Raw genomic sequence first — 15,664 nt, forward strand, 5'->3', positions numbered from 1 at the left:
CATCTCAGATGGGCTGCCTAGAACCATGGCAGTTGATTATATGAGATATACTAACTCAGGAGAGGGTAGTCCGTCACCTCTAATAGCTTGTCCCCTGCATCAGCCTCCGAAGACTGCCCCATTAACAACACTTTGACCATTTAAACTTGGATTATTACAGCATTCTATTTCTAAGTAACACTGACAAGTATTTATATAATTCTAATTGCCTGATAACCAGGGCACTTAGTTAAACCTGTAAATCATTAAATTTAGGCCTATAGAGATGACCTCCTAAAGGTTATTATTTCCACATCTCTGGATGTATCTAGGAACTAACACTATGAACAGGATATACAGGACTAGAGAATAAACACTACTCTGAAGCATTTATTTCATATTAAAACAATCATGCATACATGATGGATAGAATGCAAATAAATCCATGTGAATTTTAAAGATAAAACAGATGTGAAGTAATTTTATGTTTTTAAGTTCTCTTTCCATGAGGGAAATTTTGAGAAGCATTATTTCCAGTTGTCATTGGCTTTAATATTGGAGTTCATGAATCAAACTCTGTCATTTAATGTTCTCATGACCTTGGGCAAATTATTAAAATTCTCAGAGCCTTGGATGTCTCATTGGTCTCAGGATGATAATACCTAACACAAGCATTACTATGAGGATTAAATGAAATAATTTAGTTTAAACACCTAGCATAGTGCTTTACAACACAGTATCTGAATATGTACTCTTTTCATTCTCACCTTCTTTTACGCTAGAGTCAAGGTTACTGAGAGTGGGACTGACTTGTCCAGTGCCACAATTTGTTCATGGAAGAATCAGGACAAAGAAAGAAAAAGATTGAGCATCTGCTGTGTGCCCGTAACTGGACATGGAACATATGTAATGTCATTTAATCCATACAAAAGCCCTTGTGAATTAGACTGGAACCCATTTTCTGGCTCCCATCCCAGCAGTTTTCTGCTATAGCATACTGCTTCTCTTTGTTTGGATTCTCTGCTTGCTCAACATGTAACTACATTATCTCCAAGAGGCCAACTGAGACATTCACATAGGTTTTGCCCTCTTGCTGCAGCCTCTCTTCTGCATACCATGATGACAGGTGACTCCCAAATCATAAATGAATGGTATTCTAGAAGCATAACTGAGCAGCTGGCAGACCAAGGTCAGGAAAACACCCAGATTCAAATAATTTTAGAAGATTGGAATCAGGCTAGAAAAATATTTCTTCCATCTTCTTTCCTAGAGAGAATAATTTAGGATGGACCCAAATGACTTATTACTTTGTTTTTAAAATAAAGAATATCATAGGCTTATGCAATTGTGAACTTGGAAAATGCTAGCAGTAAAGGAGTGAGACATGTATATAGCTGCATTTCCCTCAGCATTCTCCCGAGATGATTCTAACACAGTTCTGGCTCAGAAGCCCTGGCCAAAGGGATTCTCACCACTGCTAACATCATCCATCTGTGGACAATGTGCTCACAAGCATTTTGCCAATCCAGTGGCAAGGTTGCATGAGATAGCATCTTTACACTAAGGGAAATTGTCCTCTTTCAAAATTATTACATTACTAGAGGGCCGGTGAATGGATTCATGCACATTGAAAGGAAATTAATTAGAAGGTGGCCGGTGGGACAGGACTGGGTGACACGCCCTAGAGCAAACCTCTCACGGTTCCTCCCCACCTGGTGCAGCACCGGGGCTTGAAGGGCATCTGCAGAGTGAGCAGGGTCCCTCTGGCAGGTGGGGTCCCTCTGGCAGGTGGGGTCCCTCTGCCTGGCCTGCGGGAATCGGGCCAAAACCAGCAGTCCTACATCCCCCAAGGGGTACCAGAGCGCGAGAGGGCACTCTGCAAAGTTGCCCTTGCTCAGCAGCTCCTGCATTGAGCGTCTGCACCCTGGTGATCAGTGCACATCATACCTACCAACCAGTCGGCTGGTTGGCTGGTTGCTTAGTCTTTTATATATATAGATACCCTTTCTTGTCCTTCCAGGGACCACTTTAATTATTTTAATTTGCTCAGTTTTGCCAACACATCCCTCTGCTGCTTAGGAAGGACATGCAAATGCAGAGCATCCACAGGGACATTCAGAGAGATGGGAAATGTGCAACTACCTGAGCCTGGCAAACAACTCAATCTGAATTCACTTTGCCATCCGGCTGGCCTTGGCTGAAGTGACAAATTGTGTCTGGGCAGATAATGTGCAGAGAGGAAGAAGAGAGAAAGGTGAAAGCTTATCAGGTTTTACATTTTTAGAGTTTTCATTAGATCAAGGGTTCATGAATTTGAGCCAAAATTCTTGGCAAATGAAAGAAATAGAGCTTAGCCCAGGTTTTTCAGAGAACCAAATATGGAAAGTTTTCTACAAGGAGCATGGAATTGACATGTCCTCAGCTCTGTTTTCTAACACTCCCAACTCTACTTACTCTAATTCTCAGGAATTTCATCAGTAAGACATTCTCCTTTGCAGAATTAATGGTGGCTAAAGAAAAAAAAAGAAAGTTTGCATTTATGAATTTTTAATTATTGCTTTTAATGACAATAAGTTGCATTCTAAATAAATTTGCATTAGCTTTTGACAGGAACATGACCAAACAGCTAATAGCAAATACTAAAGCTTGAACTAGGTCTTCGAATGTCTAGTCCTGATGCAAGGCCTACCTCTAGGAAACCTGTTGGTTTCTCCTTTTAATTGAACTCTGCTATATCTCAGCAATTTGCAAAAGAATTTGCTGCTTTCAGGTCACAAGTGTGCTGGGCTAAGTGTGAGGGTTTTTTAACAGAAGCACAATCATGCAGTTAAGCATTCCTCTTACCTTTTCCCTTGTGTCTGTATCTCATTAGAATGGCAATAGCTGTCAGCTGCTTTGGTTACATAGGCTGGAGTACAAGAAAACAGTGTGAAAGCAGAAGTACATCTAGTCTGAATAAATGCTTGATAAACAGCAAATTAAAAGGCAAACAGACAGACCGTGACCTAAATTTGGGTCGAGCAGACCTGGGTTAAAATTTGAGTCGCGGGGAGAAAAAGATGGCGACCGGCAGGAAGGTAGGGAGAGAGAGAGTGTGAGTGAGGAACCCATAGAGAAGAGTGTAGACGTGTGTGGTGTGTGTGTGTATGAGCTAGGGTCAGTTAGACTCTGCACGCCTTCCAAGGGGCTGCCTAACCGGGCAGTCCTAGACAGCGGAGCCCCGCGCACAAAGCGGACACATCTCCGCGGCTGTTGCGGACGCGGAGACCACGCCATCTTGAGAAACAGAGCTGCCTGAGACTCGGATCCTGGCTTCTGACACAAACCAGGACCCTGCAGCCACTGGGGACAGAGAACTGCTATCACAGCTTCAGACCAACAAACAACAAGAATCCAGACGTCCCGGCAGAATTCCGTGAGTCAAAGAGCCTACCCCCTCCCCGCAGGCGCGCAGACAGCGCCATTTTAACTGATAGATCCGCCTCTCGCCCAAGCCGCAGAGCTTTGCGCAGGGACTCACTCCCCCTCAGGGAATTTGGCGCGCGCGAGAGCGCACAGGAGAGAATCAGCTCCCTGTTGGGGAAATCTGTCAGTGCGCACAGAGGGCACCCCTTCGGAGAATTTGGGGGAATTTGGCTTGCGGGTCACAGCTCTCCCTTCAGGGAATCTTAGTGCTTGCACAGAGGGGCTTTCCCTTTGGGGAATTTGGCACGCAGGACAGACTCCGCCCCCCTTCCGGGACTCCGGGAGAGTGCACGGAGCCAGCTCACCTTCAGGAAATCAAGAGTGTGCGCCCTAGCCGGTTTGGCTCAGTAGAGAGAGCACACACAGGTCGCAGCTCCACTTCAGGGAATTTGGCACGCCGGACACAGCTGCCTGGGATCCCTGACTCACAGCGCATTCACACTAAGAGCCAGCGACCCCAATTGTTGGTGCATGCACACATAGGGACCCTGAGTCTCAACGAGAAACCGCACAAGGCAACAGAGACTCTGACACTCTAGTCCTGGTGCAGACAAAGGGAAACTCTGACTCCTGGCACTTGCTAAGGATCTCATTTTCGGCACATACCAACAGTGTGGTGCAGACAGGGCCCCTGAATCTAAGTGTGCACACGAGACCACACGGAACACTGGGGACACTGACCCTGGGCAAGTCTGGTTCCCACCAACCAAAGGCAGCCACACGTCCTAGTGTCAGAGCACTTCAGTGAAACTCGGGTGGAGTGAAGTCCCCACAGCACACGGCCCAGGTCCACGCAAACGGAAGCTTGAGCTTTCGGGTGATAGCCAGAATGGGGAAACGAAATAACTCACAGAGGAAAGAAAATGTGGAGTCGCCAAGAAAGGAAATCAGTGAAACTGAAGCTTGCAACATGACCGAAAAGGAGTTTAGAGTAATGGTCGTGGAATTTATACATCGGATGGATGAGAAAATCAACAACTTATGCAAGAATCAGGAAGAAATGAAAAGTGATATAGCTACAATCAAAAACACCATGGAAAGTTTCAACAGTAGACTACAAGAAGCAGAGGACCGAATTAGTGAGTTAGAAGATCAGGTACAGAAACAAGCTCAATCTCAACAGCAATTGGAGAAAAAAATTAAAAAGCAGGAGGAAAGCCTAAGGGAGCTTCGGGACAACATGAAACGAAGTAACATGCGTATAATAGGGCTGCCAGAAGGACAAGAAGAGCAGCAGGGATTAGAAAATCTATTTGAAGAAATAATGACAGAAAACTTCCCGGATATGGGAAAGATAAAAGTTACGCAAGTACAGAGAGTCCCAAGCAGGATCAACCCCAAAAGACACACACCAAGACATGTCATAATTTCAATGGCAAATATAAATGATAAAGAGAGAATCTTAAAGGCGGCAAGAGAGAGACAGAGAGTTACCTACAAAGGAACACCCATCAGATTGTCAAATGATTACTCAACAGAAACACAACAAGCTAGAAGTGAATGGACGGAGGTATACAAAGTGTTGCAAAGCAAAGGACTGAATCCAAGAATACTATATCCAGCAAGACTATCAATCAAAATTGAAGGGGAAATCAGGAGCTTTGCAGATAAAAAAAGGCTTAAGGAGTTTATTACCACCAAACCAGCAATGCAAGAATTGCTAAAGGGAATACTGTAAAAAGAAGAAATAAACAGGTAAGAAGGAATATAGACACAAAAATAGATATGACCACAAACAAATACCTTTCAGTAATATCTTTAAATGTAAATGGACTAAATGCTCCAATCAAAAGATATCGAGTAGCTGAATGGATAAAAAAACACGACCCATATATATGCTGTCTACAAGAGACCCACCTCAGAACAAGAGACTCACACAGATTGAAAGTGAAGGGATGGAAAAATATCTTTCAGGCAAATGGAAATGAAAAAAAAGCTGGGGTAGCAATACTTATATCTGACAAAATAGACCTCAAAGTAAATGCCATAACAAGAGATAAAGAAGGCCACTTCATAATACTAAAGGGAGAAATCCAACAAGAAGAAATAATTCTGGTAAACATATATGCTCCCAATATAGGAGCACCCAAATACATAAAAAAACTCCTGGAAGATTTCAAGGGAGAGATTAATAGCAATACAATCATAGTAGGAGACTTTAATACCCCACTATCACCACTGGACAAATCCTCTAAACAAAAAATCAGCAAAGAAACAGCAATCCTAAATGAATCACTAGACCAGATGGAATTAATTGACATCTTTAGAACATTTCACCCCAAAGCCACAGAATATACATTCTTCTCAAGTGCACATGGGTCATTTTCAAAGATAGACCATATGCTGGGTCACAGGCAAAGTCTCTTCAAATTCAAGAAGATAGAAATTATATCAAGCGTCTTCTCAGATCACAGTGGCATTAAACTGGAAATCAACTACAATAAATACAATCCAAAGAAATCAAACACTTGGAGACTAAACAGCATGCTATTAAACCATGACTGGGTCACCAGAGAGATCAAGGAAGAAATAAAAAACATCATGGCAACAAATGACAATGAAAACACAACAATCCAAAATCTTTGGGATACAGCGAAAGCAGTCTTGAGAGGGAAGTTCATAGCTCTACAAGCCTATTGCAAAAAACAAGAATCAATGGTAATAAATTACTTAACCCTACAACTCAAAGAGCTAGAAAAAGAGCAGCAAGAAAAGCCCACTGTAACCAGAAGGAAGGAAATAACAAAGATCAGAGCGGAGATAAATGACATAGAGACCAAAGAAACAATACGAAAGATCAACAAAACCAAGAGCTGGTTCTTTGAAAGGATAAACAAGATTGATGGACCTCTAGCCAGGCTCACCAAGAAGCAAAGAGAGAGGACCCAAATAAACAAAATCAGAAATGAAAGAGGTGAAATAACAACAGACCCCGCTGAGATACAAAGGATTGTTACAAAATACTACGAACAACTCTATTCCAACAAACTGGACAACCTGGAGGAAATGGACATATTCCTAGAAAAATATAACCTTCCTAAAATCAATCAAGAAGAATCTAAAGAGCTCAATAGGCCAATAACTATGGACGAAATTGAAGCAGTCATCAAGAAGCTTCCGGCAAACAAAAGCCCGGGGCCTGATGGCTTCACAGGAGAGTTTTACCAAACATTCAAGGAAGAACTAAAACCTATCCTCCTCAGACTATTTCAAAAAATTCAAGAGGAAGGAACACTTCCAAGCTCCTTCTATGAAGCCAGCATCACCCTAATACCAAAACCAGATAAAGACAACACAATGAAAGAGAATTACAGGCCAATATCCCTCATGAACATAGATGCCAAAATCCTCAACAAAATTCTAGCAAATCGGCTCCAGCAGTACATCAGAAAGATCATACACCATGACCAAGTAGGATTTATCCCAGGAATGCAAGGATGGTATAATATCCGCAAATCAATAAACGTGATACATCACATAAACAAATTGAGAGATAAAAATCACATAGTCATATCAATTGATGCAGAAAAAGCATTTGACAAAATCCAACACCCTTTCTTGATAAAAACTCTCAACAAGGTGGGAATAGAAGGCTCATACCTCAACATAATAAAAGCTATATATGATAAACCCACAGCAAACATCATACTCAATGGACAAAAACTAAAAACATTTCCCCTAAGAACAGGAACAAGACAGGGATGCCCACTCTCACCACTCCTGTTTGACATAGTACTGGAAGTATTAGCCATTGCAATTAGACAAGAAGAAGAAATAAAAGGCATCCAAATTGGAAAAGAACAAGTAAAGCTGTCTTTATTTGCAGACGACATGATATTGTACATAAAAAATCCGAAAGACTCCGTCAAAAAACTAATAGACTTAATAAATGAATTTGGCAATGTAGCAGGATACAAAATTAACGCCAAGAAATCTATGGCCTTTCTATACACCAATAGTGAACTTACAGACAGAGAGACTAAAAAGGCAATTCCATTTACCATCGCACCAAAAAAATTAAGATACCTAGGAATAAACTTAACTAAGGAGGTAAAAGACCTATACACGGAAAACTACAGGACACTGAAAAAAGAGATAGAGGAAGACGTAAACAGATGGAAGAACATACCATGTTCATGGATTGGTAGAATCAACATCATTAAAATGTCCATACTACCCAAAGCAATCTATAGATTCAATGCACTCCCCATTAAAATACCAATGGCATATTTCACCGACCTTGAAAGAACTCTCCAAAAATTCATCTGGAATAAAAAAAGACCCCGAATAGCCACAGCAATCCTGCGAAAGAAGAATAAAGTAGGAGGGATCTCAATACCAGATTTCAAGCTGTATTACAAAGCCACTGTTCTCAAAACAGCCTGGTACTGGCACAAGAACAGACATATAGATCAGTGGAACAGAATAGAGAATCCAGATATTGACCCAAACCACTATGCTCAATTAATATTTGACAAAGGAGGCATGAACATACAATGGAGTCAAGACAGTCTCTTCAATAAATGGTGTTGGGAAAATTGGACAGATACATGCAAAAAAATGAAGCTTGATCACCAACTTACGCCATACACAAAAATAAACTCAAAATGGATACAGGACTTAAACATAAGACGGGAAACCATAAAAATACTAGAGGAATCCACAGGTAGCAAAATCTCAGACATATGCCAAAAGAAATTCTTCACTGACACTGCCCCTAGGGCAATGGAAGCTAAAGAGAAAATTAACAAATGGGACTACATCAAAATAAAAAGCTTTTTCACAGCAAAAGAAACCATTAACAAAACAACAAGAAGACCTACTGCATGGGAGAACATATTTGCAAATGGCATCACTGATAAAGGTTTGATCTCCAACATCTACATGCAGCTTATACAACTTAATAAAAGGAAGATAAATGATCCAATAAAGAAATGGGCAACAGACCTAAATAGAAGCTTTTCAAAAGAAGACAGAAGGAAGGCCAAGAGACACATGAAAACATGCTCAACGTCACTAATTATCCGAGAGATGCAAATCAAAACAACAATGCGGTACCATCTCACACCTGTCAGAATGGCTATCATCAACAAATCAACAAACGACAAGTGTTGGCGAGGATGCGGAGAAAAAGGAACCCTCGTGCACTGCTGGTGGGAATGCAGACTGGTGCAGCCACTGTGGAGAACAGTATGGAGCTTCCTCAAAAAACTGAAAATGGAACTCCCATTTGACCCAGTAATCCCACTCCTGGGAATATATCCGAAGAAACTAGAAACACCAATCAGAAAGGATATATGCACCCCTATGTTCATAGCAGCACAATTCACCATAGCTAAGATTTGGAAACAGCCTAGGTGCCCGTCAGCAGATGACTGGATCAGAAAACTGTGGTACATCTACACAATGGAATACTATGCTGCCATAAAAAAGAAGGAATTCTCATCATTTGCAGCAACCTGGATGGAATTGGAGAACATTATGCTAAGTGAAATAAGCCAGTCAATGAAAGAAAAATACCACATGATCCCACTCATTTAGGGATAGTAAAGATCAGTATAAAGTGATGAACAAAAAGATAGATACAGAGACAGTAAAGCATCAAACAGACTTTCAAATTACAGGGGGAAAGTTAGGGAGAGGTGGGGGAGTTATGAAATCAAACGAAGGACTTGTATGCATGCATATAAGCATAAACAATGGACGCAAAACTCTGGGGGGGGAGGGCATGTGTGGGTGTGGGGTGGGGGGGGTAATGGTAAGATATGTACACATATAATACCTCAATAAAAAATATTAAAAAAAAAAAAAAAATTTGAGTCGCATCACCAACTGTGAGATCTTGGGCTAAGTAATTTAATTTCCCTGAGACATAGTTTTATTTTCTATAAAACAGAGATGATAATAGCACCAAGCCTTTGTTCAAGGTTGTTTTGATGATAAAATAATGTGATAATATGTACAAATGCCCTTGTAATTATAAAGAACTACACAATTATTAGCTGTTAGTTGTCAGAATAGGTATGAAAATATTAAAATGTTTCTGCTCAATCTGCTATCAACTCCATTCTTCTAATAACTCAGTTAAAAAGGGTGCCCTTGACTCCTCTTTTTTCATCTTTCCTCTTTCATACCTTTATAGCTCTCATTTGATTTACATTCAAAATATATACAAAATCAGAACACGTCACACCAATTTACTTCCACCTGTTTCAAGATACCATTATCTCTTGTCTGGATTTCAGCAATAATCTAACAGGTCTTTGCTCCCACCTTGGCCTCCCCTTCCCCTACACCAAGGTGTTTTCAACATTATAACCAGGGTCATTCCTTAAAATATCAGTCAGGTCATGACACTCCTTTGCTTAATGCCTTCCAAGACCCTTTCTTATCACTAAGAATAAAAGCTGATATCCTTACAATAACCTTCCAGGTCTTTTTATTTAAAAAAATATATATATTATTGCCGAAACCGGTTTGGCTCAGTGGCTAGAGCGTCGGTCTGCGGACTGAGAGGTCCCAGGTTCGATTCCGGTTAAGGGCATATACATTGGTTGCGGGCACATCCCCGGTAGGGGGTGTGCAGGAGGCAGCTGGTCGATGTTTCTCTCTCATCCATGTTTCTAGCTCTCTATCCCTCTCCCTTCCTCTCTGTGAAAAACCAATAAAAATATATATTAAAAAAAATATATATATATATATATTTTATTGATTTTTTACAGAGAGGAAGGGAGAGGGAAGAGAGAGCTAGAAACATTGATGAGAGAGAAACATCTATCACCTGCCTCCCGCACACACCCTACTGGTGATGTGCCCGCAACCAAGGTACATGCCCTTGACCAGAATCAAACCCAGGACCCTTGAGTCCGCAGGCCAACGCTCTATCCACTGAGCCAAACCAAACATACATAGCAACACAGTTCTAATGAATCCAAACATACATAGCAACACAGTTCTTGGATTCTGAAGACTATCTAAGAGATGATGAAACCATTTACTTCTAGCTTTAACCTCCCACAGGGCGTGGCCTGATCTCAAGCCAGTTCCCTATCTATTATCATTCCCTTGCTAGTTTACTAAACATGGCTCTGGAACAGGTTCCCAAACCTCTAGAGATCAACCTTGCAACATGGGTAGCACAGGAACCCACACGGAATCCTCCAACGCTTAAAGGAATCACCTTACAGTTAAGTCCAGGGAAGGAACAGGGTTGGCTGTGGTCTAAGGGCAAAGAAACCAAAGTCAGGCCTCTGTGTCTGTGTACATGGTGTACCGTTTGCCTAGAATGCTGTTTCCCGCATGTCACTTGTCAAAATTCCACTCACTAGTTAAGGCTGAACTTAGATGTCACTGCTTTCCTGTATCTTTGCCTACTCAACCTGCTCAAGAGGATTGTCTCTTCCTCTGCCCACCAACAGTTCTCCTTTCAGTTTAACCTGTAAAGCATTTTCTGCATCTTAACCCACTGAATATGTCTGCTAAATACTGATAAATGGTCACTTCTTTTACAACGTTAATTCTCAAGGCAAATAGGAAGAAGGTCCTTCCAAATTTTGGAGCAGGGGATTAAAGAGAGTTGGGAGAGGATAACACTTTCCTGTAGGGTAAAATATTCTCTTAGAGCAGTGGTTCTCAACCTTTCTAATGCCACGACCCTTTAATACAGTTCCTCATGTTGTGGTGACCCCCAACCATAAAATTATTTTCGTTGCTACTTCATAACTGTAATTTTGCTACTGTTAATGAATCGTAATGTAAATATCTGTTTTCCGGTGGTCTTAGGCTCTACAGCATCAGTTCTCAACCTGTGGGTCACCTAAGACCATCGGAAAACACAGATATTTATATTACGATTCATGATAGTAGCAAAATTACAGTTATGAAGAAGCAACGAAAATAATTTTATGGTTGGGGGGTAACCACAACATGAGGAACTGTATTAAAGGGTCGCAGCATTAGAAAGGTTGAGAACCACTGTCTTAGAGGGATCTGCACTCTCATTTTTCTGCTTCTCTTCTCCTACCTCTCACCTCAATGCATTAGGATGTTGAAAGTTGTAGACTAAACCAGTGATTCCCAAAAGCAGGTCAGGGAGAGTTGTTCAGCAGAATCATCTGGGGGAAAGTTTAAGTACATGGATTCCTAAGCTATTTCTCTGGAAGTCCCTCATACATCTGGGCCAAGTATAAGATTCAGTATCGGATGGTCAGCAATATTTAGCAATAACTGGCTTAGCAGCTAGTTTTGATAAGTTTTTAGTAGGAGATGGTGACTGTAGATGATAGGGGGAAACCAGTATGACCCCAACATGACATAAAAGAGAAGGTGACCTAACTAAAGGATATGCTTTTCCAATTCAAGCTCATTTTATTTTCTTTGCCCTGTCATTATATTCACTGATAACTTACAAATGAATATTTGGTTGAGGCTTAGGTCACCCTCATGGAACGAATATGTGGCCAAACATATACTAGTATGTCTCAATGTAAATTAATAAATCAATATCCTAGTAACTATACATTAGTCTATGTGGGCTTATTTACTGTGAGTCTATTCTAAGAAATACACCATTATCATTATATCAATAAAATCAACTTTCTGAATCTGCAAACCTTCAGGCCTTGGGGAAAAAAGACCAAGCAGAGGTTCACCCCATTAAAAACCCATACATTAGTAGCTGGTGGAAATCCCTGAATACCCCACTACTTGAGAAATGAAAAATAGGGACGATTTGGAGACCTGGATACAGGTCTTAACTCTGTGACTGATTTGCTTTGTAATATTGACCAAGTACCACTTTTATGTGTACTTCTGTGTCTCCAGGCATCATCCTTGACATCTTACATCCATTACTCTGTTTAATTATTCCACCAGTCCTACAAAAGAGTTATTATGTAGCAGATAATACTAGATTCCTACACATTAGTGATTCTCTCCATTGTCTTAGAGAATCCCAATTTTATTTCAGGTTCTTGATGCATAGAATGTATACACAATGGCTGGAGTTCTCCCAGCTGTCTTGGAATCTAGGATGACTATAAGGATGGAATCCAGTTGCTAAGAATGCAGATTAGAAATAGCCTGGGTTCCTGAGGACACTAGAAACATTCCCTGGAGGGTTTATCTCTGTAATTCTTATACATGCAAAATAAACCACTGAAATCTTGAGTTTTCTTTATATGTTGCCAAACATAATCCAAAGTGCTGCAGAACTGGATTCTCATTTTAGGTTGAGGAAACCAGGTACAGAGAGATTAAGTACTTTTCCTGAGGTCACACAACTAGTGAGTGCTGAGCAAAAGTTCTTCACTTGGTAATATGGTTCTAAGGCCAGTGTTCTATGTTATACTCGAGGCCCGGTGCATGAAATTTGTGCACTCAGGGAGGGGGGCCCCTCAGCCTGGCCTGCGCCCTCTCACAGTCTGGGAGCCCTCAGGGGATTTCCGACTGTCAGACATCCTTAGCGCTGCCATGGAGGCAGGAGAGGCTCCCGCCACCGCTGCTGCTTTCACCAGCCATGAGCCCGGCTTCTGGCTGAGCAGTGCTCCCCCTGTGGGAGCACACTGACCACCAGGGGGGGCAGCTCCTGCGTTGAGTGGGATCAGGCCAAAACGAGCTCTCTGACATCCCCCGAGGGGTCCCAGATTGTGAGAGGGCTCAGGCCAGGCCGAGGGACCCCACTGGTGCACAAAAGGGGCCAGGGAGGGATGCAGGAGGTTGTCCAGCCAGTCAACTCTCTGCCCCCTAGTGGTCAGTGCATGTCATAGCTAGTGGTTGAACAGCCTTAGCATATCATTAGCATGTTACGCTTTGGCTGGTTGAACGGACTACCAGACACTTAGCATATTAGGCTTTTATTGTATAGGATGAGTTTCCAAAAAAATGTTTTACTTTTATGCTTGGTGTAGATGAGGCAAACTAGTATCTGTTGACACTTTTTATGTGCCAGGCATTGTGCATAGTACCTAGCATAATTTGTCCTTTAAGCCTGAGTTTCTCTATATCTAAAAATTGGATGATTTAAGTAAATTTTCTCTTCTCATCTCTATAAACCAGAACCAAAGACCTTTACCTACAGTCTAGCAGAGAACACTAGCCAATCTATAGCCAAGGGTTGGCTGAGGTATTTTTTCCAAGTCAGGCCGCTCCACAGGACAAAATGATCTCTTCGTCTTTGATCAACACTCATACAAATTCAAACAAGCCAAACTTGTTCTTGTCCTCTGCTTCCCTTTCAAAGTCACTCACACATTGTGGAAGTTGTTTTAGAACCTTAAAACCGATTGAAAACAGGATAAAAGGAAATAGAAATGTAAATAGCTCCCCTGACAAGAGGAAAGAAATGAAAAAAGAGAATGGCTTGTTCTCCAAAGCAGCAACCCCACATTACAAGGTTAAATAAAAAAGAAAACACCCCCCCACACACACACATAAAAAGAGCAAGTAAAAACTGAAACTAGAGGATTCTGAAAACACCATACATCACTGCTTAAGTACAATTAAAGTGTTGAGTAAAAAAATGAAAACAAAAACGCACACAAACTGAAATCTTAAAAAAAAAAGAAAAATGATTATTTAAGCTCATGATAAAAAGAAATTTCTAAACATAGAAGCAAAGAAAGGATTACAAAGGGAAAAAAACAATAGATTTGATTATTAAGAAAAATTAAAAGAAATACAAATGACAAGAGGAAAATGTTGAATTGTATGAGAGAGGAATTTACATTACAATGATAAATCATTTCTAACACATTAACAAACATATTTAAATAACACAATGTTAGGCGCAAGGTAATTAAATAGGCAACTTAATACACTGGTGTTACATGTTGTGGGGTCGAAACCTGGAGTCAAAAATAAGACCACCGGAGGCTGCTAATTGATTAAAAAAGCAGGCAAGGATTTATTGAAACTGGCCAGGATGGTCGCGAGGGCACCACACGCAGGTGGCCACCCTCACGACCACCCCGTCCCAGGTGTAGGCAGTCCTTTTAAAGGTCTAAACCACAAGAATTTCCCTTTGTTCTAAATTCTAAATACATTGGAATGTGGATCAATCTTGCGAAAGCAGATTGTACAAAAGCAGAAGTGAGCAGGGTTAATAATCTCTAAAGGTAGTCAACTCCTGGAGCCACTGAGTCAGTGGGAATCAATCTCCTGTGGTTCTGGTCCACAGGCACAGGAAAATGACCTTTGTGATGTGGTATGGATTAATGTGAGTTTCCAGGTCTCAATCTGGGGGCTGAGGTAACTATCCTATTGTTTAAGCAAGTAAGTGCGTGCAGGCGCCAAAAGAGCAGGGTTAAAATTTAAACAGCAGTTTTTACCTGAGATGAATCTATGAATGTCCTTAAAGCCTTATTTTATTCCCTACTGGTGTTTTGGGAATGAATCTAAACCTTAGATTCATTACTCAGTTTTTACCTAAGTATGGTTGCTACCATATTTCATTGCAGAGATAAAATACACAGCTTATCAAACAAGAATTTTGGCAATGATATTTTCCCAAGAATTCAGACTAAAACTTATATGCAAATGTTTTCATTTTTTTCAAATATTATTAAGCATGACCTTTGACTCTTTCTTGAAACAAAGGTCACTTTTAAATTATGAATATTTACTTTCACTTAAAAAATTTCTTTAACAAAATGCTCACAGGCTCTCTGGACTTTTAGAAATGATTTACTAATGCTAGATTTATCAGAAGCAGCATGGATTTTCCAAGGGGACCTGAAAATCTCTAAAATCCTTTAGACTGTGAATGTTTTAGTATGGTAGCTAGAAGAGCCTCAGTCAGTCACTCACCCATTCATTCAATAAATGGTTTTTGATATTTCTATATGTAAGGTATGGTGCTAGGCATTAAGGTTGCAATGGTGAATGAAAAACATATATAGTTGCCACACCCATGAACCATCTACTTCAGTGATACAGGTAAATTAATCAAATAATTACAGAAACTAATGGGGAAATTGCAACTATTGAGATATATGCCTTTAATGAAGTTAGGTGGGCCTCAGAGAACAGATAATGGGAAGTGAGGCGATGATAAAGTCTTCCTTTATTGTGGGTATAATGGAAACTTTTCATTCTTAAATTTGACAATTATGATTTCAACTATATCATGATGTACTTGAATGTCTCTGATATTTAGATAATGGGAGAACCCTCCTCACTGTGGCTTTTTGTTTTCTCTCAAGGCTTTAGGAATTTGTGAAAA

Source organism: Eptesicus fuscus, chromosome 13 (genome assembly GCF_027574615.1).
Source record: "Eptesicus fuscus isolate TK198812 chromosome 13, DD_ASM_mEF_20220401, whole genome shotgun sequence".
NCBI lineage: Eukaryota > Metazoa > Chordata > Mammalia > Chiroptera > Vespertilionidae > Eptesicus > Eptesicus fuscus.